Here is a 23,348-nt window from a genome sequence, read left to right on the forward strand (position 1 = left end):
TCCCTGCCTTTGATTCCCCGCCTCTGAATCCCAGCCTCTGATTCCCCATATCTGATTCCCCGCCTCTGATTCCCTGCCTCTGATTCCCCAGCTCTGATTCCCCGCCTTTGATTCCCCCCGTCTGATTCCCAGCCTCTGAATCCCCGTGTCTGGTTTCCTGCCTCTGATTCCCCGCCTCTGATTCCCCATCTCTGATTCACCGCCTCTGATTCCCCATCTCTGATTCCCCACCTCTGATTCCCCATATCTGATTCCCTGCCTCTGTTTCCCCGCCTCTGATTCCCCACCTCTGTTTCCCCATATCTGATTCCCCGCCTCTGATTCCCCAACTCTAATACCCCACCTCTGATTCCCCAGCTCTGATTCCCCGCCTCTGATTCCCCGCATCTGATTCCCCGCATCTGATTCACCGCCTCTGATTCCAGGCCTCTGATTCCCAGCATCTGATTCCGGCCTCTGATTCCCGGCCTCTGATTCCCTGCTTCTGATTCTGATTCCCTGCCTCTGATTCCCCATCTCTGATTCCGCACATCTGATTCCTTGCCTCTGATTCCCCACCTCTGATTCCCCATATCTGATTCCCCGCCTGGGTTTCCCCGCCTCTGATTCCCCGCCTCTGTTTCCCAATATCTAAGTCCCCGCCTCTGATTCCCCAAATCTGATTCCCCACCTCTGATTCCCCAGCTCTGATTCCCCGCCTCTGATTCCCCGCATCTGATTCCCTGCATCTGATTCCAAGCCTCTGATTCCCTGCCTCTGATTCCCAACCTCTGATTCCCCACCTCTGATTCCCCATATCTGATTCCCCGCCTCTGTTTCCCCGCCTCGGATTCCCCGCCTCTGTTTCCCCATATCTGATTCCCGGCCTCTGATTCCCCGCCTCTGATTCCCCGCCTCTGATTCACTGCCTCTGATTCCCCATCTCCGATTCCCCTCGTCTAATACCCCGCCTCTGATTCTCCGCCACTGATTCACCGCATCTGATTCCACGCCTCTGATTCCCCGCCTCTGATTCCCCGCCTCTGATTCCCCGCCTCTGATTCCCCACCTCTGATTCCCCGCCTATGTTTACCCGCCTCTGATTCCCCGCCTCTGATTCCACGCCTCTGATTCCCCGCCTCTGATTCCCCGCCTCTAATTCCCCACCTCTGATACCGCACCTCTGATGTCCCGCATCTGATTCCCTGCATCTGAATCCCCGCCTCAGATTCCCCGCCTCTGATTTCCCGGCTCTGATTCCCCGCCTCTGATTCCCCACCTATGTTTACCCGCCTCTGTTTACTCGCCTGTTTTCCCGCCTCTGGTTCCCCAACACAGATTCCCTGCCTCAGATTCCCTGCCTCTGATTCCCGTCCTCTGATTCCCTGCCTCTGATTCCCTGCATCTGATTGCCGGCCTCTGATTCCCCGCCTCGGATTCCCCGCCTCTGATTCCCCACCTCTGATTCCCCACTTCTGATTCCCCGCCTCTGATTCACCGCCTCTGTTTCCCCGCCTCTGATTCCCCGCTTCTGATTCCCCACTTCTGATTGCCCGCCTCTGATTCCCTGCCTCTGATTCCCCGCCTCTGATTCCCCACATCTGATTCCCCACTTCTGATTCCCCGCCTCTGATTCCCCACCTCTGATTCCACGCCTCTGATTCCCCGCCTCTGATTCCCCGCCTCTGATTCCCCGCCTCTGATTCCCCTCATCTAATACCCCACCTCTGATTCCCCGCCTCTGATTCCCCGCATCTGATTCCCCGCCTCTGATTCCCCGCCTCTGATTCACCGCCTCTGATTCCCCGCCTCTGATTCCCTGCCTCTGATTCCCCGCCTATGTTTACCCGCCTCTGTTTACCCGCCTGTTTCCCCGCCTCTGATTCCCCACCTCAGATTCCCTACCTCAGATTCCGTGACTCTGATTCCCTGCCTCTGATTCCCTGCCTCTGATTCCCTGCATCTGAATGCCCATCTCTGATTCTCAACCTCTGATACCCCGCCTCTGATTCCCCACCTCTAATTCCCCGCTTCTGATTCCCCGCCTCTGATTCCCCGCCTCTGATTCCCCGCCTCTGATTCCCCGCCTCTGATTCCCCACCTCTGATTCACTGCCTCCCTTTCCGCTCAACTTTCCTGGCCTACGTTTCCCCACATATCTTTCCCCGCCTCTGATTCCCTGCCTCTGATTCCCCGCCTCTGATTCCCCGCCTCTGATTCCCAACCACTGTCTCTACGCCTCTCTTTTGCCTGCACTCTTTCCCCTCCACTCTTTCCGTGCCTCTCTTTCCCTCCCTCAATTTCAACAACTCTGTTTGATCTGTTCTGTGTAACTCATTTTCAACATACAAGTTCCAACCACTATGTTTCGCCCATCTCTTTCGCCGCCTCTATTTATGCACCTATGTTTACCCGCTTCTGTTTACCCGCCTGTTTCCCCACATCTCTTTCCCCACCTCTGATTCCACGCCTCTGATTCGCCGCCTCTGATTGCCCCCCTCTGATTCCCTGCCTCTGATTCCCCGCCTCTGATTCCCCGCCTCTGATTCACCGCCTCCCTTTCCGTGCATCTTTCCTGGCCTACGTTTCCCCACATCTCTTTCCCCACCTCTGATTCCACGCCTCAGATTCGCCGTCTCTGATTTCCCGCCTCTGATTCCCTGCCTCTGATTCCCCGCCTCTGATTCCCCGCCTCTGATTCCCCCCTCTGATTCCCCGCCTCTGATTCCCCGCCTCTGATTCCCCACCTCTGATTCCCCGCCTCTGATTCCCTGCCTCTCTTTCCCTGCCTCTATTTCCGTGCCTCTTTCTCTGCATCTCGTTTCCCAAATCTCATTTCCCCCTTCTGATAACCCTCATCAGATTCCCTGCCACAGATTCCCTGCCTCAGATTCCCTGCCTCAGATTCCCTGCATCAGAGTCCCTTCATCTGATTCCCTGCCTCTGATTCCCCGCCTCTGATTCCCCACCTCTGACTCCCTGCCTCAGATTCCCTGCCTCTGATTCCCTGCCTCTGATTCCCTGCCTCTGATTTCCTGCATCTGATTGCCCGCCTATGATTCTCCGCCTCTGATTCCCCGCCTCTGATTCCCCACCTCTCATTTTCCGCCTCTGATTCCACGCCTCTGATTCCCCGCATCTGATTCCCTTCCTCTGATAACCTGCCTCTGATTCCCTGCCTCTGATTCCCTGCCTCTGAGTCCCCACCTCTGATTCCCCGCGTCCGATTCCGCACCCATGTTTCACCGCCTCTGTTGCTATGCTTCTGATTTCCCGGTTCAGATTCACCGGCTCTGATTCCGCACCTCTGATTCCACGCCTCTCTTTCTGTGTCTCTGATTCCCCGCCTCTGATTCCACGCCTCTGATTACCCGCCTCTGATACCCTGCCACTCTTTCCCTGCCTCTATTTCCGTGCCTCTTTCTCTGCATCTCGTTTCCCACATCTCATTTCCCCCTTCTGATAACCCGCATCAGATTTTCTGCCACAGATTCCCTGCCTCAGATTCCCTGCCTAAGATTCCCTGCATCAGATTCCCTTCATCTGATTCCCTGCCTCTGATTCCCCGCGGCTGATTCCCTGCCTCTGATTCCCAGCCTCTGTTTACCCGCATGTTTCCCCGCCTCTGATTCACTACCTCATATTCGCCCCCTCAGATTCCCTGCCTCTGATTCCCTGCCTCTGATTCCCTGCCTCTGATTCCCTGCATCTGATTGCCCGCCTCTGATTCCCTGCCTCTGATTCCCCGCCTCTGATTCCCCGCCTCTGATTCCCCGCCTCTGATTCCCCACCTCTGATTCCCCACTTCTGATTCCCCGCCTCTGATTCCCCGCCTCTGATTCCCAGCCTCTGATTCCCCGCCTCTGATTCCCCACCTCTGATTCACTGCCTCCATTTCCGCTCAACTTTCCTGGCCTACGTTTCCCCACATATCTTTCCCCGCCTCTGAATTCCCGCCTCTGATTCCACGCCTCTGATTCCCCGCCTCTGATACCCCGCTTCTGATTCCCCACCTCTGATTCCCCGCATCTGATTCCCCGCATCTGATTCCCCGCCTCTGATTCCCCGCCTCTGATTCCCCACCTCTGATTCCCCGCCTCTGAATCCCCCCTCTGATTCCCCGCCTCTGATTCCCCGCCTCTGATTCCCCACATCAGATTCCCTGCCTCCGATTCCCTTCCTCAGATTCCCTGCCTCAGATTCCCTGCATCAGATTCCCTTCATCTGATTCCCTGCCTCTGATTCCCCGCCTCTGATTCCCCGCCACTGATTCGCCACCTCTGTCTCTACGCCTCTATTTTGCCTGCACTCTTTCCCCTTCACTCTTTCCGTGCCTCTCTTTCCCTCCCTCAATTTCAACAACTCTGTTTGATCTGTTCTGTGTAACTCATTTTCAACATACAAGTTCCAACCACTATGTTTCGCCCATCTCTTTCGCTGCCTCTATTTGTGCACCTATGTTTACCCGCTTCTGTTTACCCGCCTGTTTCCCCACATCTCTTTCCACACCTCTGATTCCACGCCGCTGATTCGCCGCCTCTGATTGCCCCCCTCTGATTCCCTGCCTCTGATTCCCCGCCTCTGATTCGCCGCCTCTGATTCACCGCCTCCCTTTCCGCGCAACTTTCCTGGCCTACGTTTCCCCACATCTCTTTCCCCACCTCTGATTCCACGCCTCACATTCGCCGTCTCTGATTTCCCGCCTCTGATTCCCTGCCTCTGATTCCCCGCCTCTGATTCCCTGCCTCTGATTCCCCCCTCTGATTCCCCGCCTCTGATTCCCCACCTCTGATTCCCCGCCTCTGATTCCCTGCCTCTATTTCCCTGCCTCTATTTCCGTGCCTCTTTCTCTGCATCTCGTTTCCCAAATCTCATTTCCCCCTTCTGATAACCCTCATCAGATTCCCTGCCACAGATTCCCTGCCTCAGATTCCCTGCCTCAGATTCCCTGCATCAGATTCCCTTCATCTGATTCCCTGCCTCTGATTCCCCGCCTCTGATTCCCGACCTCTGACTCCCTGCCTCAGATTCCCTGCCTCTGATTCCCTGCCTCTGATTCCCTGCCTCTGATTTCCTGCATCTGATTGCCCGCCTATGATTCTCCACCTCTGATTCCCCGCCTCTGATTCCCCGCCTCTGATTCCCCGCCTCTGATTCCCCGCCTCTGATTCCCCGCATCTGATTCCCTGCCTCTGATAACCTGCCTCTGATTCCCTGCCTCTGATTCCCTGCCTCTGAGTCCCCACCTCTGATTCCCCGCGTCCGATTCCGCACCCATGTTTCACCGCCTCTGTTGCTATGCTTCTGATTTCCCGGCTCAGATTCACCGGCTCTGATTCCGCACCTCTTATTCCACGCCTCTCTTTCTGTGTCTCTGATTCCCCGCCTCTGATTCCATGCCTCTGATTACCCGCCTCTGATACCCTGCCTCTCTTTCCCTGCCTCTATTTCCGTGCCTCTTTCTCTGCATCTCGTTTCCCACATCTCATTTCCCCCTTCTGATAACCCTCATCAGATTTTCTGCCACAGATTCCCTGCCTCAGATTCCCTACCTCAGATTCCCTGCATCTGATTGCCCGCCTCTGATTCCCTGCCTCTGATTCCCTGCCTCTGATTCCCTGCATCTGATTGCCCGCCTCTGATTCCCTGCCTCTGATTCCCCGCCTCTGATTCCCCGCCTCTGATTCCCCGCCTCTGATTCCCCACCTCTGATTCCCCACTTCTGATTCCCCGCCTCTGATTCCCCGCATCTGATTCCCCGCCTCTGATTCCCCGCCTCTGATTCCCCGCCTCTGATTCCCCGCCTCTGATTCCCCACCTCTGATTCACTGCCTCCATTTCCGCTCAACTTTCCTGGCCTACGTTTCCCCACATATCTTTCCCCGCCTCTGAATTCCCGCCTCTGATTCCACGCCTCTGATTCCCCGCCTCTGATTCCCCACCTCTGATTCCCCGCCTCTGATTCCCCTCCTCTGATACCCCGCTTCTGATTCCCCACCTCTGATTCCCCGCATCTGATTCCCCGCATCTGATTCCCCGCCTCTGATTCCCCGCCTCTGATTCCCCGCCTCTGATTCCCCGCCTCTGATTCCCCGCCTCTGATTCCCCGCCTATGTTTACCCGCCTCTGTTTACCCGCCTGTTTCCCCGCCTCAGATTCCCTGCCTCAGATTCACTGCATCAGATTCCCTTCATCTGATTCCCTGCCTCTGATTCCCCGCCTCTGTTTACCCGACTGTTTCCCCGCCTCTGATTCACCACCTCATATTCGCCATCTCAGGTTCCCTGCCTCAGATTCCCTGCCTCAGATTCCCTGCATCAGATTCCCTTCATTTGATTCCCTGCGTCTGATTCCCTGCCTCTGATTCCCTGCATCTGATTGCCCGCCTCTGATTCCCCGCCTCTGATTCCCCGACTCTGATTCCCCACCTCTGATTCCCCACTTCTGATTCCCCTCCTCTGATTCCCCGCCTCTGATTCCCCGCCTCTGATTCACCGCCTCTGATTCCCCGCCTCTGATTCCCCACCTCTCATTCCCCACTTCTGATTGCCCGCCTCTGATTCCACTCCTCTGATTCCCCGCCTCTGATTCCCCACCTCTGATTCCCCACTTCTGATTCCCCACCTCTGATTCCCCGCCTCTGATTCCACGCCTCTGATTCCCCACTTCTGAATCCCCACCTCTGATTCTCCGCCTCTGATACCCTGCCTCTGATAACTTTTTACTGATTCCCTGCCGCAGATTCCCTGCCTCCGATTCCCTGCCTCAGATTCCCTGCCTCAGATTCCCTGCATCAGATTCCCTTCATCTGATTCCCCGCCTCTGATTCCCCACCTCTGTCTCTACGCCTCTATTTTGCCTGCACTCTTTCCCCTCCACTCTTTCTGTGCCTCTCTTTCCCTCCCTCAATTTCAACAACTCTGTTTGATCTGTTCTGTGTACCTAATTTTCAACACACAAGTTCCAACCACTATGTTTCGCCCATCTCTTTCGCTGCCTCTATTTATGCAGCTATGTTTACCCGCTTCTGTTTACCCGCCTGATTCCCCACATCTCTTTCCCCACCTCTGATTCCCCGCCTCTGATTCCCCGCCTCTGATTCACCGCCTCCCTTTCCGCGCAACTTTCCTGGCCTACGTTTCCCCACATCTCTTTCCCCACCTCTGATTCCACGCCTCAGATTCGCCGCCTCTGATTTCCCGCCTCTGATTCCCTGCCTCTGATTCCCTGCCTCTGATTCCCCACCTCTGATTCCCCCCTCTGATTCCCCGCCTCTGATTCGCAGCCTCTGATTCCCCACCTCTGATTCCCCGCCTCTGATTCCCTGCCTATCTTTCCCTGCCTCTATTTCCGTGCCTCTTTCTCTGCATCTCGTTTCCCACATCTCATTTCCCCCTTCTGATAACCCGCATCAGATTCCCTGCCACAGATTCCCTGCCTCAGATTCCCTGCCTCAGATTCCCTGCATCAGATTCCCTTCATCTGATTCCCTGCCTCTGATTCCCCGCCTCTGATTCCCCACCTCTGATTCCCTGCCTCAGATTCCCTGCCTCTGATTCCCTGCCTCTGATTCCCTGCCTCTGATTTCCTGCATCTGATTGCCCGCCTCTGATTCTCCGCCTCTGATTCCCCGCCTCTGATTGCCCGCCTCTGATTCGCCGCCTCTGATTCCCCACCTCTGATTTCCCACCTCTGATTCCCTGCCTCTGATAACCTGCCTCTGATTCCCTGCCTCTGATTCCCGGCCTCTGAGTCCCCACCTCTGATTCCCCGCCTCTGATTCCCAGCCTCTGATTCCCCACCTCTGATTCCCCACCTCTGATTCCCCCCTCTGATTCCCCGCCTCTGATTCCCAGCCTCTGATTCCCCACCTCTGATTCCCCGCCTCTGATTCCCTGCCTATCTTTCCCTGCCTCTATTTCCGTGCCTCTTTCTCTGCATCTCGTTTCCCACATCTCATTTCCCCCTTCTGATAACCCGCATCAGATTCCCTGCCACAGATTCCCTGCCTCAGATTCCCTGCCTCAGATTCCCTGCATCAGATTCCCTTCATCTGATTCCCTGCCTCTGATTCCCCGCCTCTGATTCCCCACCTCTGATTCCCTGCCTCAGATTCCCTGCCTCTGATTCCCTGCCTCTGATTCCCTGCCTCTGATTTCCTGCATCTGATTGCCCGCCTCTGATTCTCCGCCTCTGATTCCCCGCCTCTGATTGCCCGCCTCTGATTCGCCGCCTCTGATTCCCCGCCTCTGATTTCCCACCTCTGATTCCCTGCCTCTGATAACCTGCCTCTGATTCCCTGCCTCTGATTCCCGGCCTCTGAGTCCCCACTTCTGATTCCCCGTGTCCGATTCCGCACCCATGTTTCACCACCTCTGTTGCTCTGCTTCTGATTTCCCGGCTCAGATTCACCGGCTCTGATTCCGCACCTCTGATTCCACGCCTCTCTTTCTGTGTCTCTGATTCCCCGCCTCTGATTCCACGCCTCTGATTACCCGCCTCTGATACCCTGCCTCTCTTTCCCTGCCTCTATTTCCGTGCCTCTTTCTCTGCATCTCGTTTCCCACATCTCATTTCCCCCTTCTGATAACCCGCATCAGATTCCCTGCCACAGATTCCCTGCCTCAGATACCCTGCCTCAGATTCCCTGCATCAGATTCCCTTCATCTGATTCCCTGCCTCTGATTCCCCGCGGCTGATTCCCTGCCTCTGATTCCCCGCCTCTGTTTACCCGACTGTTTCCCCGCCTCTGATTCACCACCTCATATTCGCCATCTCAGGTTCCCTGCCTCTGATTCCCTGCCTCTGATTCCCTGCCTCTGATTCCCTGCATCTGATTGCCGGTCTCTGATACCCTGCCTCTGATTCCCCGCCTCTGATTCCCCGCCTCTGATTCCCAGCCTCTGATTTCCCACCTCTGATTCCCCACTTCTGATTCCCCGCCTCTGATTCCCCGTCTCTGATTCCACGCCTCTGATTCCCCGCCTCTGATTCCGCGACTCTGATTCCCCGCCTCTGATACCCCGCCTCTGATTCCCCGCCTCTGATTCCCTGCATCTGATTCCCCGCCTCAGATTCCCCGCCTCTGATTCCCCGACTCTGATTCCCCGCCTCTGATTCCCCGCCTCTGATTCCCCGCCTCTGATTCCCCGCCTATGTTTACCTTCCCTGATTCCCCATCTCTGTTTCACCGCCTTTGATTCGCCACCTCTGATTCCCCATATCTGATTCCCCGCCTCTGTTTCCCCGCCTCTGATTCCCTGCCTCTGATTCCCAACCTCTGATTCCACACCTCTGATTCCCCATATCTGATTCCCCGCCTCTATTTCCCCATATCTGATTCCCCGCCTCTGATTCCCCAACTCTGATTCCCAGCCTCTGATTCCCCAGCTCTGATTCCCCGCCTCTGATCCCGGCGTCCGATTCCCTGCCTCTGATTCCCCGCCTCTGATTACCAATCTCTGATTCACCACCTCTGATTCCCCACCTCTGATTCCCCATATCTAATTCCCCGCCTCTGTTTTCCCGCCTCTGATTCCCCGCCTCTGTTTCCCCATATCTGATTCCCCGCCTCTGAATCCCCAACTCTGATTCCCTGCCTCAGATTCCCCAGCTCTGATTCCCCGCCTTTGATTCCCCCCGTCTGATTCCCAGCCTCTGAATCCCCGTGTCTGATTTCCTGCCTCTGATTCCCCGCCTCTGATTCCCCATCTCTGATTCACCGCCTCTGATTCCCCACCTCTGATTCCCCATCTCTGATTCCGCACATCCAATTCCCTGCCTCTGATTCCCCAACTCTGATTCCCCACCTCTGATTCCCCAGCTCTGATTCCCCGCCTCAGATTCCCCGCGTCTGATTCCCTGCCTCTGATTCCCCGCCTCTGATTCCCTGCCTCTGATTCCCCATATCTGATTCCCCGCCTCTGATTCCCCAACTCTGATTCCCCGCTTCTGATTCCCCAGCTCTGAATCCCCGCCTCTGATTACCCGCGTCTGATTCCCTGCCTCTGATTCCCCGCCTCTAATTCCCCATCTGTGATTCACAACTTCTGATTCCCCATATCTGATTCCCCGCCTCTGTTTCCCCGCCTCTGATTCCCCGCCTCTGATTCCCTGCCTCTGATTCCCAACCTCGGATTCCCCACCTCTGATTCCCCATATCTGATTCCCCGCCTCTGTTTCCCCGCCTCTGTTTCCCCGCCTCTGATTCCCCGCCTCTGTTTCCCTATATCTAATTCCCCACCTCTGATGCCCCAACTCTGATTCCCCGCCTCTGATTCCCCAGCTCTGATTCCCCGCCTCTGATTCCCTGCATCCGATTCCCCATATATGATTCCCAGCCTCTGTTTCCCCGCCACTGATTCCCCGCCTCTGTTTCCCCATATCTGATTCCCCGCCTCTGATTCCCAACTATGATTCCCCGCCTCTGATTCCCCAGCTCTGATTCCCTGCCTCTGATTCCCCGCGTTCTATTCCCTGCCTCTGATTCCCCGCCTGTGATTCCCCATCACTGATTCACCACCTCTGATTCCCCACCTCTGATTCCCCATATCTAATTCCCCGCCTCTGTTTTCCCGCCTCTGATTCCCCGCCTCTGTTTCCCCATATCTGATTCCCCGCCTCTGAATCCCCAACTCTGATTCCCTGCCTCAGATTCCCCAGCTCTGATTCCCCGCCTTTGATTCCCCCCGTCTGATTCCCAGCCTCTGAATCCCCGTGTCTGATTTCCTGCCTCTGATTCCCCGCCTCTGATTCCCCATCTCTGATTCACCACCTCTGATTCCCCACCTCTGATTCCCCATCTCTGATTCCGCACCTCTGATTCCCGGCCTCTCATTCCCCATCTCTGATTCCGCACATCCGATTCCCTGCCTATGATTCCCCACCTCTGATTCCCCGCCTCTGATTCCCTGCCTCTGATTCCCTGCCTCTGTTTCCCCGCCTCTGATTCCCCACCTCTGTTTCCCCATATCTGATTCCCCGCCTCTGATTCCCCAACTCTAATACCCTGCCTCTGATTCCTTAGCTCTGATTCCCCGCCTCTGATTCCCCGCATCTGATTCCCTGCCTCTGATTCCCCGCCTCTGATTCCTGGCCTCTGATTTCCCGCATCTGATTCCCTGCCTCTGATTCCCCGCCTCTGATTCCAGGCCTCTGATCCCCGCCTCTGATTCCAGGCCTCTGATCCCAGCCTCTGATTCCCTGCTTCTGATTCTGATTCCCTGCCTCTGATTCCCCATCTCTGATTCCGCACATCTGATTCCCTGCCTCTGATTCCCCACCTCTGATTCCCCATATCTGATTCCCCGACTCTGTTTCCCCGCCTCTGATTCCCCGCCTCTGTTTCCCCATATCGATTCCCCGCCTCTGATTCCCCAACTCTGATTCCCCTCTTCTAATTCGCCAGCTATGATTCCCCGCCTCTGATTTCCTGCGTCTGATTCCCTGCCTCTGATTCCCAGCCTCTGATTCCCCTTCTCTGATTCACCACCTCTGAATCCCCACCTCTGATTCCCCATCTCTGATTCCGCACATCCGATTCCCTGCCTCTGATTCCCCGCCTCTGATACCCCGCCTCTGATTCGCAACCTCTAATTCCCCACCTCTGATTCCCCATATCTGATTCCCCGCCTCTGTTTCCCTGCCTCTGATTCCCGGCCTCTGTTTCCCCATATCTGATTCCCCTCCTCTGATTCCCCAACTCTGATTCCCCGCCTCTGATTCCCCAGCTCTGATTCCCCACCTTTTATTCCCGGCCTCTGATTCCCTGCCACTGATTCCCCGCCCCTGATTCCCCACCTCTGATTCCCCATATCTGATTCCCCGCCTCTGTTTCCCCAGCTCTGATTCCCCACCTCTGATTCCCCAGCTCTGATTCCCTGCCACTGATACCCCGCCCCTGATTCCCCACCTCTGATTCCCCATATCTGATTCCCCGCCTCTGTTTCCCCAGCTCTGATTCCCTGCCTCTGATTCCCTGCCCTGATTCCCCATCTCTGTTTCACCGCCTTTGATTCGCCACCTCTGATTCCCCATATCTGATTCCCCGCCTCTGTTTCCCCGCCTCTGATTCCCTGCCTCTGATTCCCAACCTCTGATTCCACACCTCTGATTCCCCATATCTGATTCCCCGCCTCTATTTCCCCATATCTGATTCCCCGCCTCTGATTCCCCAACTCTGATTCCCCGCCTCTGATTCCCCAGCTCTGATTCCCCGCCTCTGATTCCCGGCGTCCGATTCCCTGCCTCTGATTCCCCGCCTTGGATTCCCCATCTCTGATTCACCACCTCTGATTCCCCACCTCTGATTCCCCATATCTAATTCCCCGCCTCTGTTTTCCCGCCTCTTATTCCCCACCTCTGTTTCCCCATATCTGATTCCCCGCCTCTGATTCCCTGCCTCTGATTCCCCATATCTGATTCCCTCCCTCTGATTCCCCAACTCAGATTCCCTGCCTCAGATTCCCCAGCTCTGATTCCCCGCCTTTGATTCCCCCCGTCTGATTCCCAGCCTCTGAATCCCCGTGTCTGATTTCCTGCCTCTGATTCCCCGCCTCTGATTCCCCATCTCTGATTCACCGCCTCTGATTCCCCACCTCTGATTCCCCATCTCTGATTCCGCACATCCAATTCCCTGCCTCTGATTCCCCAACTCTGATTCCCCACCTCTGATTCCCCAGCTCTGATTCCCCGCCTCAGATTCCCCGCGTCTGATTCCCTGCCTCTGATTCCCCGCCTCTGATTCCCTGCCACTGATTCCCCATATCTGATTCCCCGCCTCTGATTCCCCAACTCTGATTCCCCGCTTCTGATTCCCCAGCTCTGAATCCCCGCCTCTGATTCCCCGCGTATGATTCCCTGCCTCTGATTCCCCGCCTCTAATTCCCCATCTGTGATTCACAACTTCTGATGCCCCACCTCTGATTCCCCATATCTGATTCCCCGCCTCTGTTTCCCCGCCTCTGATTCCCCGCCTCTGATTCCCCATATCTGATTCCCCGCCTCTGATTGCCCACCTCTGATTCCCCGCGTCTGATTCCCTGCCTCTGATTCCCCGCCTCTGATTCCCCATATCTGATTCACCACCTCTCATTCCCGGCCTCTGATTCCCCATCTCTGATTCCGCACATCCGATTCCCTGCCTATGATTCCCCACCTCTGATTCCCCGCCTCTGATTCCCCATATCTGATTCCCTGCCTCTGTTTCCCCGCCTCTGATTCCCCACCTCTGTTTCCCCATATCTGATTCCCCGCCTCTGATTCCCCAACTCTAATACCCTGCCTCTGATTCCCCAGCTCTGATTCCCCGTCTCTGATTCCCCGCCTCTGATTCCCCGCCTCTGATTCCAGGCCTCTGATTCCCAGCATCTGATTCCGGCCTCTGATTCCCTGCTTCTGATTCTGATTCCCTGCCTCTGATTCCCCATCTCTGATTCCGCACATCTGATTCCCTGCCTCTGATTCCCCACCTCTGATTCCCCATATCTGATTACCCGCCTCTGTTTCCCCGCCTCTGATTCCCCGCCTCTGTTTCCCCATATCTGATTCCCCGACTCTGATTCCGCAACTCTGATTCCCCTCCTCTAATTCGCCAGCTATGATTCCCCGCCTCTGATTCCCTGCGTCTGATTCCCTGCCTCTGATTCCCAGCCTCTGATTCCCCTTCTCTGATTCACCACCTCTGAATCCCCACCTCTGATTCCCCATCTCTGATTCCGCACATCCGATTCCCTGCCTCTGATTCCCCGCCTCTGATTCCCCGCCTCTGATTCGCAACCTCTAATTCCCCACCTCTGATTCCCCATATCTGATTCCCCGCCTCTGTTTCCCTGCCTCTGATTCCCGGCCTCTGTTTCCCCATATCTGATTCCCCTCCTCTGATTCCCCAACTCTGATTCCCCGCCTCTGATTCCCCAGCTCTGATTCCCCGCCTTTTATTCCCGGCCTCTGATTCCCTGCCACTGATTCCCCGCCCCTGATTCCCCACCTCTGATTCCCCATATCTGATTCCCCGCCTCTGTTTCCCCAGCTCTGATTCCCTGCCTCTGATTCCCCGCCTCTGATTCCCCATCTCTGTTTCACCGCCTTTGATTCGCCACCTCTGATTCCCCATATATGATTCCCCGCCTCTGTTTCCCCGCCTCTGATTCCCTGCCTCTGATTCCCAACCTCTGATTCCACACCTCTGATTCCCCATATCTGATACCCCGCCTCTATTTCCCCATATCTGATTCCCCGCCTCTGATTCCCCAACTCTGATTCCCCGCCTCTGATTCCCCAGCTCTGATTCCCCGCCTCTGATTCCCCGCCTCTGATTCCCCGTGTCTGATTCCCAGCCTCTGATTCCCCGCCTCAGATTCCCCGCCTCTGATTCCCTGCCACTGATTCCCTGCCCCTGATTCCCCACCTCTGATTCCCCATATCTGATTCCCCGCCTCTGTTTCCCCGCCTCTGATTCCCCGCCTCTGATTCCCCATATCTGATTCCCTGCCTCTGATTCCCCAACTCTGATTCCCCGCCTCTGATTCCCCAGCTCTGAATCCCCGCCTCTGATTCCCCGCGTCTGATTCCCTCCCTCTGATTCCCCGCCTTGATTCCCCATCTCTGATTCCCCACCTCTGATTCCCCATACCTGATTCCCCGCCTCTGTTTCCCCGCCTCTGATTCCCCGCCTCTGGTTCCCCATATCTGATACCCCGGCTCTGATTGCCCACCTCTGATTCCCCGCCTCTGATTCGCCAGCTCTGATTCCCCGCCTCTAAATCCCCGCATCTGATTCCCTGCCTCTGATTCCCCGCCTCTGATTCCCCATCTCTGATTCACCGCCTTTGATTCGCCACCTCTGATTCCCCATATCTGATTCCCCACCTCTGTTTCCCCGCCCCTGATTCCCCGCCTCTGATTCTCCATATCTCATTCCCCGCCACTGAATCCCCATCTCTGATTCCCAGACTCTGATTCCCCACCTCTGATTCCCGGCCTCTTATTCCCAGCATCTGATTCCCCATATCTGATTCCCCTCCTCTGTTTCCCTGCCTCTGATTCCGGCCTCTGTTTCCCCATATCTGATTCCCCTCCTCTGATTCCCCAACTCTGATTCCCCGCCTCTGATTCCCCAGCTCTGATTCCCCGCCTTTTATTCCCGGCTTCTGATTCCCTGCCACTGATTCCCCGCCCCGGATTCCCCACCTCTGATTCCCCATATCTGATTCCCCGCCTCTGTTTCCCCAGCTCTGATTCCCCACCTCTGATTCCCCAGCTCTGATTCCCTGCCACTGATTCCCCGCCCCTGATTCCCCACCTCTGATTCCCCATATCTGATTCCCTGCCTCTGTTTCCCCAGCTCTGATTCCCTGCCTCTGATTCCCTGCCCTGATTCCCCATCTCTGTTTCACCGCATTTGATTCGCCACCTCTGATTCCCCATATCTGATTCCCCGCCTCTGTTTCCCCGCCTCTTATTCCCTGCCTCTGATTCCCAACCTCTGATTCCACACCTCTGATTCCCCATATCTGATTCCCCGCTTCTATTTCCCCATATCTGATTCCCCGCCTCTGATTCCCCAACTCTGATTCCACAACTCTGATTCACCGCCTCTGATTCCCCACCTCTGTTTCCCCATATCTGATTCCCCGCCTCTGAATCCCCAACTCTGATTCCCTGCCTCAGATTCCCCAGCTCTGATTCCCCGCCTTTGATTCCCCCCGTCTGATTCCCAGCCTCTGAATCCCCGTGTCTGATTTCCTGCCTCTGATTCCCCGCCTCTGATTCCCCATCTCTGATTCACCGCCTCTGATTCCCCACCTCTGATTCCCCATCTCTGATTCCGCACATCCAATTCCCTGCCTCTGATTCCCCAACTCTGATTCCCCACCTCTGATTCCCCAGCTCTGATTCCCCGCCTCAGATTCCCCGCGTCTGATTCCCTGCCTCTGATTCCCCGCCTCTGATTCCCTGCCTCTGATTCCCCATATCTGATTCCCCGCCTCTGATTCCCCAACTCTGATTCCACGCCTCTGATTCCCCAGCTCTGATTCCCCGCCTCTGATTCCCGGCGTCCGATTCCCTGCCTCTGATTCCCCGCCTCTGATTCACCATCTCTGATTCCCCGCCTCTGATTCCCCGTGTCTGATTCCCTGCCTCTGATTCCCCGGCTCAGATTCCCCGCCTCTGATTCCCTGCCACTGATTCCCTGCCCCTGACTCCCCACCTCTGATTCCCCATATCTGATTCCCCGCCTCTGTTTCCCCGCCTCTGATTCCCCGCCTCTGATTCCCCATATCTGATTCCCTGCCTCTGAATCCCCAACTCTGATTCCCCGCCTCTGATTCCCCAGCTCTGAATCCCCGCCTCTGATTCCCCGCGTCTGATTCCCTCCCTCTGATTCCCCGCCTTGATTCCCCATCTCTGATTCACAACCTCTGATTCCCCACCTCTGATTCCCCATATCTGATTCCCCGCCTCTGTTTCCCCGCCTCTGATTCCCCATATCTGATTCCTCGGCTCTGATTGCCCACCTCTGATTCCCCGCCTCTGATTTGCCAGCTCTGATTCCCCGCCTCTGAATCCCCGCATCTGATTCCCTGCCTCTGATTCCCCGCCTCTGATTCCCCATCTCTGATTCACCGCCTTTGATTCGCCACCTCTGATTCCCCATATCTGATTCCCCACCTCTGTTTCCCCGCCTCTGATTCCCCGCCTCTGATTCTCCATATCTCATTCCCCGCCTCTGAATCCCCATCTCTGATTCCCAGACTCTGAATCCCCACCTCTGATTCCTGGCCTCTTATTCCCAGCATCTGATTCCCGGCCTCTGATTCCCGGCCTCTGAATCCCCGCTTCTGATTCTGATTCCCTGCCTCTGATTCCCCATCTCTGATTCCGCACATCTGATTCCCTGCCTCTGATTCCCCACCTCTGATTCCCCATATCTGATTCCCCGCCTCTGTTTCCCCGCCTCTGATTCCCCGCCTCTGTTTCCCCATATCTAATTCCCCACCTCTGATGCCCCAACTCTGATTCCCCACCTCTGATTCCCCAGCTCTGATTCCCCGCCCCTGATTCCCCACCTCTGATTCCCCATATCTGATTCCCCGCCTCTGTTTCCCCAGCTCTGATTCCCCACCTCTGATTCCCCAGCTCTGATTCCCTGCCACTGATTCCCCGCCCCTGATTCCCCACCTCTGATTCCCCATATCTGATTCCCCGCCTCTGTTTCCCCAGCTCTGATTCCCTGCCTCTGATTCCCTGCCCTGATTCCCCATCTGTGTTTCACCGCCTTTGATTCGCCACCTCTGATTCCCCATATCTGATTCCCCGCCTCTGTTTCCCCGCCTCTGATTCCCTGCCTCTGATTCCCAACCTCTGATTCCACACCTCTGATTCCCCATATCTGATTCCCCGCCTCTATTTCCCCATATCTGATTCCCCGCCTCTGATTCACCAACTCTGATTCCCCGCCTCTGATTCCCCAGCTCTGATTCCCCGCCTCTAATTCCCGGCGTCCGATTCCCTGCCTCTGATTCCCCGCCTCTGATTCCTCATCTCTGATTCACCACCTCTGATTCCCCACCTCTGATTCCCCATATCTAATTCCCTGCCTCTGTTTTCCCGCCTCTGATTCCCCGCCTCTGTATCCCCATATCTGATTCCCCTCCTCTGATTCCCTGCCTCTGATTCCCCATATATGATTCCCCGCCTCTGATTCCCCAACTCTGATTCCCTGCCTCAGATTCCCCAGCTCTGATTCCCCGCCTTTGATTCCCCCCGTCTGATTCCCAGCCTCTGAATCCCCGTGTCTGATTTCCTGCCTCTGATTCCCCGCCTCTGATTCCCCATCTCTGATTCACCGCCTCTGATTCCCCACCTCTGATTCCCCATCTCTGATTCCGCACATCCAATTCCCTGCCTCTGATTCCCCAACTCTGATTCCCCACCTCTGATTCCCCAGCTCTGATTCCCCGCCTCAGATTCCCCGCGTCTGATTCCCTGCCTCTGATTCCCCGCCTCTGATTCCCTGCCTCTGATTCCCCATATCTGATTCCCCGCCTCTGATTCCCCAACTCTGATTCCCCGCTTCTGATTCCCCAGCTCTGAATCCCCGCCTCTGATTCCCCGCGTATGATTCCCTGCCTCTGATTCCCCGCCTCTAATTCCCCATCTGTGATTCACAACTTCTGATGCCCCACCTCTGATTCCCCATATCTGATTCCCCGCCTCTGTTTCCCCGCCTCTGATTCCCCGCCTCTGATTCCCCATATCTGATTCCCCGCCTCTGATTGCCCACCTCTGATTCCCCGCGTCTGATTCCCTGCCTCTGATTCCCCGCCTCTGATTCTCCATATCTCATTCCCCGCCTCTGAATCCCCATCTCTGATTCCCAGACTCTGAATCCCCACCTCTGATTCCTGGCCTCTTATTCCCAGCATCTGATTCCCGGCCTCTGATTCCCGGCCTCTGATTCCCCGCTTCTGATTCTGATTCCCTGCCTCTGATTCCCCATCTCTGATTCCGCACATCTGATTCCCTGCCTCTGATTCCCCACCTCTGATTCCCCATATCTGATTCCCCGCCTCTGTTTCCCCGCCTCTGATTCCCCACCTCTGATTCCCCAGCTCTGATTCCCCGCCCCTGATTCCCCACCTCTGATTCCCCATATCTGATTCCCCGCCTCTGTTTCCCCAGCTCTGATTCCCAACCTCTGATTCCCCAGCTCTGATTCCCTGCCACTGATTCCCCGCCCCTGATTCCCCACCTCTGATTCCCCATATCTGATTCCCCGCCTCTGTTTCCCCAGCTCTGATTCCCTGCCTCTGATTCCCTGCCCTGATTCCCCATCTGTGTTTCACCGCCTTTGATTCGCCACCTCTGATTCCGCATATCTGATTCCCCGCCTCTGTTTCCCCGCCTCTGATTCCCTGCCTCTGATTCCCAACATCTGATTCCACACCTCTGATTCCCCATATCTGATTCCCCGCCTCTATTTCCCCATATCTGATTCCCCGCCTCTGATTCCCCAACTCTGCTTCCCCGCCTCTGATTCCCCAGCTCTGATTCCCCGCCTCTAATTCCCGGCGTCCGATTCCCTGCCTCTGATTCCCCGCCTCTGATTCCCCATCTCTGATTCACCACCTCTGATTCCCCACCTCTGATTCCCCATATCTAATTCCCTGCCTCTGTTTTCCCGCCTCTGATTCCCCGCCTCTGTTTCCCCATATCTGATTCCCCGCCTCTGATTCCCTGCCTCTGATTCCCCATATCTGATTCCCCGCCTCTGATTCCCCAACTCTGATTCCCTGCCTCAGATTCCCCAGCTCTGATTCCCCGCCTTTGATTCCCCCCGTCTGATTCCCAGCCTCTGAATCCCCGTGTCTGATTTCCTGCCTCTGATTCCCCGCCTCTGATTCCCCATCTCTGATTCACCGCCTCTGATTCCCCACCTCTGATTCCCCATCTCTGATTCCGCACATCCAATTCCCTGCCTCTGATTCCCCAACTCTGATTCCCCACCTCTGATTCCCCAGCTCTGATTCCCCGCCTCAGATTCCCCGCGTCTGATTCCCTGCCTCTGATTCCCCGCCTCTGATTCCCTGCCTCTGATTCCCCATATCTGATTCCCCGCCTCTGATTCCCCAACTCTGATTCCCCGCTTCTGATTCCCCAGCTCTGAATCCCCGCCTCTGATTCCCCGCGTATGATTCCCTGCCTCTGATTCCCCGCCTCTAATTCCCCATCTGTGATTCACAACTTCTGATGCCCCACCTCTGATTCCCCATATCTGATTCCCCGCCTCTGTTTCCCCGCCTCTGATTCCCCGCCTCTGATTCCCCATATCTGATTCCCCGCCTCTGATTGCCCACCTCTGATTCCCCGCGTCTGATTCCCTGCCTCTGATTCCCCGCCTCTGATTCTCCATATCTCATTCCCCGCCTCTGAATCCCCATCTCTGATTCCCAGACTCTGAATCCCCACCTCTGATTCCTGGCCTCTTATTCCCAGCATCTGATTCCCGGCCTCTGATTCCCGGCCTCTGATTCCCCGCTTCTGATTCTGATTCCCTGCCTCTGATTCCCCATCTCTGATTCCGCACATCTGATTCCCTGCCTCTGATTCCCCACCTCTGATTCCCCATATCTGATTCCCCGCCTCTGTTTCCCCGCCTCTGATTCCCCACCTCTGATTCCCCAGCTCTGATTCCCCGCCCCTGATTCCCCACCTCTGATTCCCCATATCTGATTCCCCGCCTCTGTTTCCCCAGCTCTGATTCCCAACCTCTGATTCCCCAGCTCTGATTCCCTGCCACTGATTCCCCGCCCCTGATTCCCCACCTCTGATTCCCCATATCTGATTCCCCGCCTCTGTTTCCCCAGCTCTGATTCCCTGCCTCTGATTCCCTGCCCTGATTCCCCATCTGTGTTTCACCGCCTTTGATTCGCCACCTCTGATTCCCCATATCTGATTCCCCGCCTCTGTTTCCCCGCCTCTGATTCCCTGCCTCTGATTCCCAACATCTGATTCCACACCTCTGATTCCCCATATCTGATTCCCCGCCTCTATTTCCCCATATCTGATTCCCCGCCTCTGATTCCCCAACTCTGATTCCCCGCCTCTGATTCCCCAGCTCTGATTCCCCGCCTCTAATTCCCGGCGTCCGATTCCCTGCCTCTGATTCCCCGCCTCTGATTCCCCATCTCTGATTCACCACCTCTGATTCCCCACCTCTGATTCCCCATATCTAATTCCCTGCCTCTGTTTTCCCGCCTCTGATTCCCCGCCTCTGTTTCCCCATATCTGATTCCCCGCCTCTGATTCCCTGCCTCTGATTCCCCATATCTGATTCCCTGCCTCTGATTCCCCAACTCTGATTCCCCACCTCTGATTCCCCAGCTCTGATTCCCCGCCTCAGATTCCCCGCGTCTGATTCCCTGCCTCTGATTCCCCGCCTCTGATTTCCTGCCTCTGATTCCCCATATCTGATTCCCCGCCTCTGATTCCCCAACTCTGATTCCCCGCTTCTGATTCCCCAGCTCTGAATCCCCGCCTCTGATTCCCCGCGTATGATTCCCTGCCTCTGATTCCCCGCCTCTAATTCCCCATCTGTGATTCACAACTTCTGATGCCCCACCTCTGATTCCCCATATCTGATTCCCCGCCTCTGTTTCCCCGCCTCTGATTCCCCGCCTCTGATTCCCCATATCTGATTCCCTGCCTCTGATTGCCCACCTCTGATTCCCCGCGTCTGATTCCCTGCCTCTGATTCCCCGCCTCTGATTCCCCATATCTGATTCACCACCTCTCATTCCCGGCCTCTGATTCCCCATCTCTGATTCCGCACATCCGATTCCCTGCCTATGATTCCCCACCTCTGATTCCCCGCCTCTGATTCCCCATATCTGATTCCCTGCCTCTGTTTCCCCGCCTCTGATTCCCCACCTCTGTTTCCCCATATCTGATTCCCCGCCTCTGATTCCCCAACTCTAATACCCTGCCTCTGATTCCCCAGCTCTGATTCCCCGCCTCTGATTCCCCGCATCTGTTTCCCTGCCTCTGATTCCCCGCCTCTGATTCCAGGCCTCTGATTCCCAGCATCTGATTCCGGCCTCTGATTCCCTGCTTCTGATTCTGATTCCCTGCCTCTGATTCCCCATCTCTGATTCCGCACATCTGATTCCCTGCCTCTGATTCGCCACCTCTGATTCCCCATATCTGATTACCCGCCTCTGTTTCCCCGCCTCTGATTCCCCGCCTCTGTTTCCCCATATCTGATTCCCCGACTCTGATTCCCCAACTCTGATTCCCCTCCTCTAATTCGCCAGCTATGATTCCCCGCCTCTGATTCCCTGCGTCTGATTCCCTGCCTCTGATTCCCAGCCTCTGATTCCCCTTCTCTGATTCACCACCTCTGAATCCCCACCTCTGATTCCCCATCTCTGATTCCGCACATCCGATTCCCTGCCTCTGATTCCCCGCCTCTGATTCCCCGCCTCTGATTCGCAACCTCTAATTCCCCACCTCTGATTCCCCATATCTGATTCCCCGCCTCTGTTTCCCTGCCTCTGATTCCTGGCCTCTGTTTCCCCATATCTGATTCCCCTCCTCTGATTCCCCAACTCAGATTCCCCACCTCTGATTCCCCAGCTCTGATTCCCCGCCTTTTATTCCCGGCCTCTGATTCCCTGCCACTGATTCCCCGCCCCTGATTCCCCACCTCTGATTCCCCATATCTGATTCCCCGCCTCTGTTTCCCCAGCTCTGATTCCCTGCCTCTGATTCCCCGCCTCTGATTCCCCATCTCTGTTTCACCGCCTTTGATTCGCCACCTCTGATTCCCCATATCTGATTCCCCGCCTCTGTTTCCCCGCCTCTGATTACCTGCCTCAGATTCCCAACCTCTGATTCCACACCTCTGATTCCCCATATCTGATACCCCGCTTCTATTTCCCCATATCTGATTCCCCGCCTCTATTCCCCAACTCTGATTCCCCGCCTCTGATTCCCCAGCTCTGATTCCCCGCCTCTGATTCCCGGCATCCGATTCCCTGCCTCTGATTCCCCGCCTCTGATTCCCCATCTCTGATTCCCCGCCTCTGATTCCCCGTGTCTGATTCCCAGCCTCTGATACCCCGCCTCAGATTCCCCGCCTCTGATTCCCAGCCACTGATTCCCTGCCCCTGATTCCCCACCTCTGATTCCCCATATCTGATTCCCCGCCTCTGTTTCCCCGCCTCTGATTCCCCGCCTCTGATTCCCCATATCTGATTCCCTGCCTCTGATTCCCCAACTCTGATTCCCCGCCTTGATTCCCCATCTCTGATTCACAACCTCTGATTCCCCACCTCTGATTCCCCATACCTGATTCCCCACCTCTGATTCCCCGCCCCTGAATCCCCGCCTCTGATTCTCCATATCTCATTCCCCGCCTCTGAATCCCCATCTCTGATTCCCAGACTCTGATTCCCCACCTCTGATTCCCGGCCTCTTATTCCCAGCATCTGATTCCCCATATCTGATTCCCCGCCTCTGTTTCCCTGCCTCTGATTCCGGCCTCTGTTTCCCCATATCTGATTCCCCTCCTCTGATTCCCCAACTCTGATTCCCCGCCTCTGATTCCCAAGCTCTGATTCCCCGCCTTTTATTCCCGGCCTCTGATTCACTGCCACTGATTCCCCGCCCCGGATTCCCCACCTCTGATTCCCCATATCTGATTCCCCGCCTCTGTTTCCCCAGCTCTGATTCCCCACCTCTGATTCCCCAGCTCTGATTCCCTGCCACTGATTCCCCGCCCCTGATTCCCCACCTCTGATTCCCCATATCTGATTCCCCGCCTCTGTTTCCCCAGCTCTGATTCCCTGCCTCTGATTCCCTGCCCT

This window comes from Narcine bancroftii, chromosome 6 (assembly GCF_036971445.1).
Source record: "Narcine bancroftii isolate sNarBan1 chromosome 6, sNarBan1.hap1, whole genome shotgun sequence".
Classification (NCBI taxonomy): Eukaryota; Metazoa; Chordata; class Chondrichthyes; order Torpediniformes; family Narcinidae; genus Narcine; species Narcine bancroftii.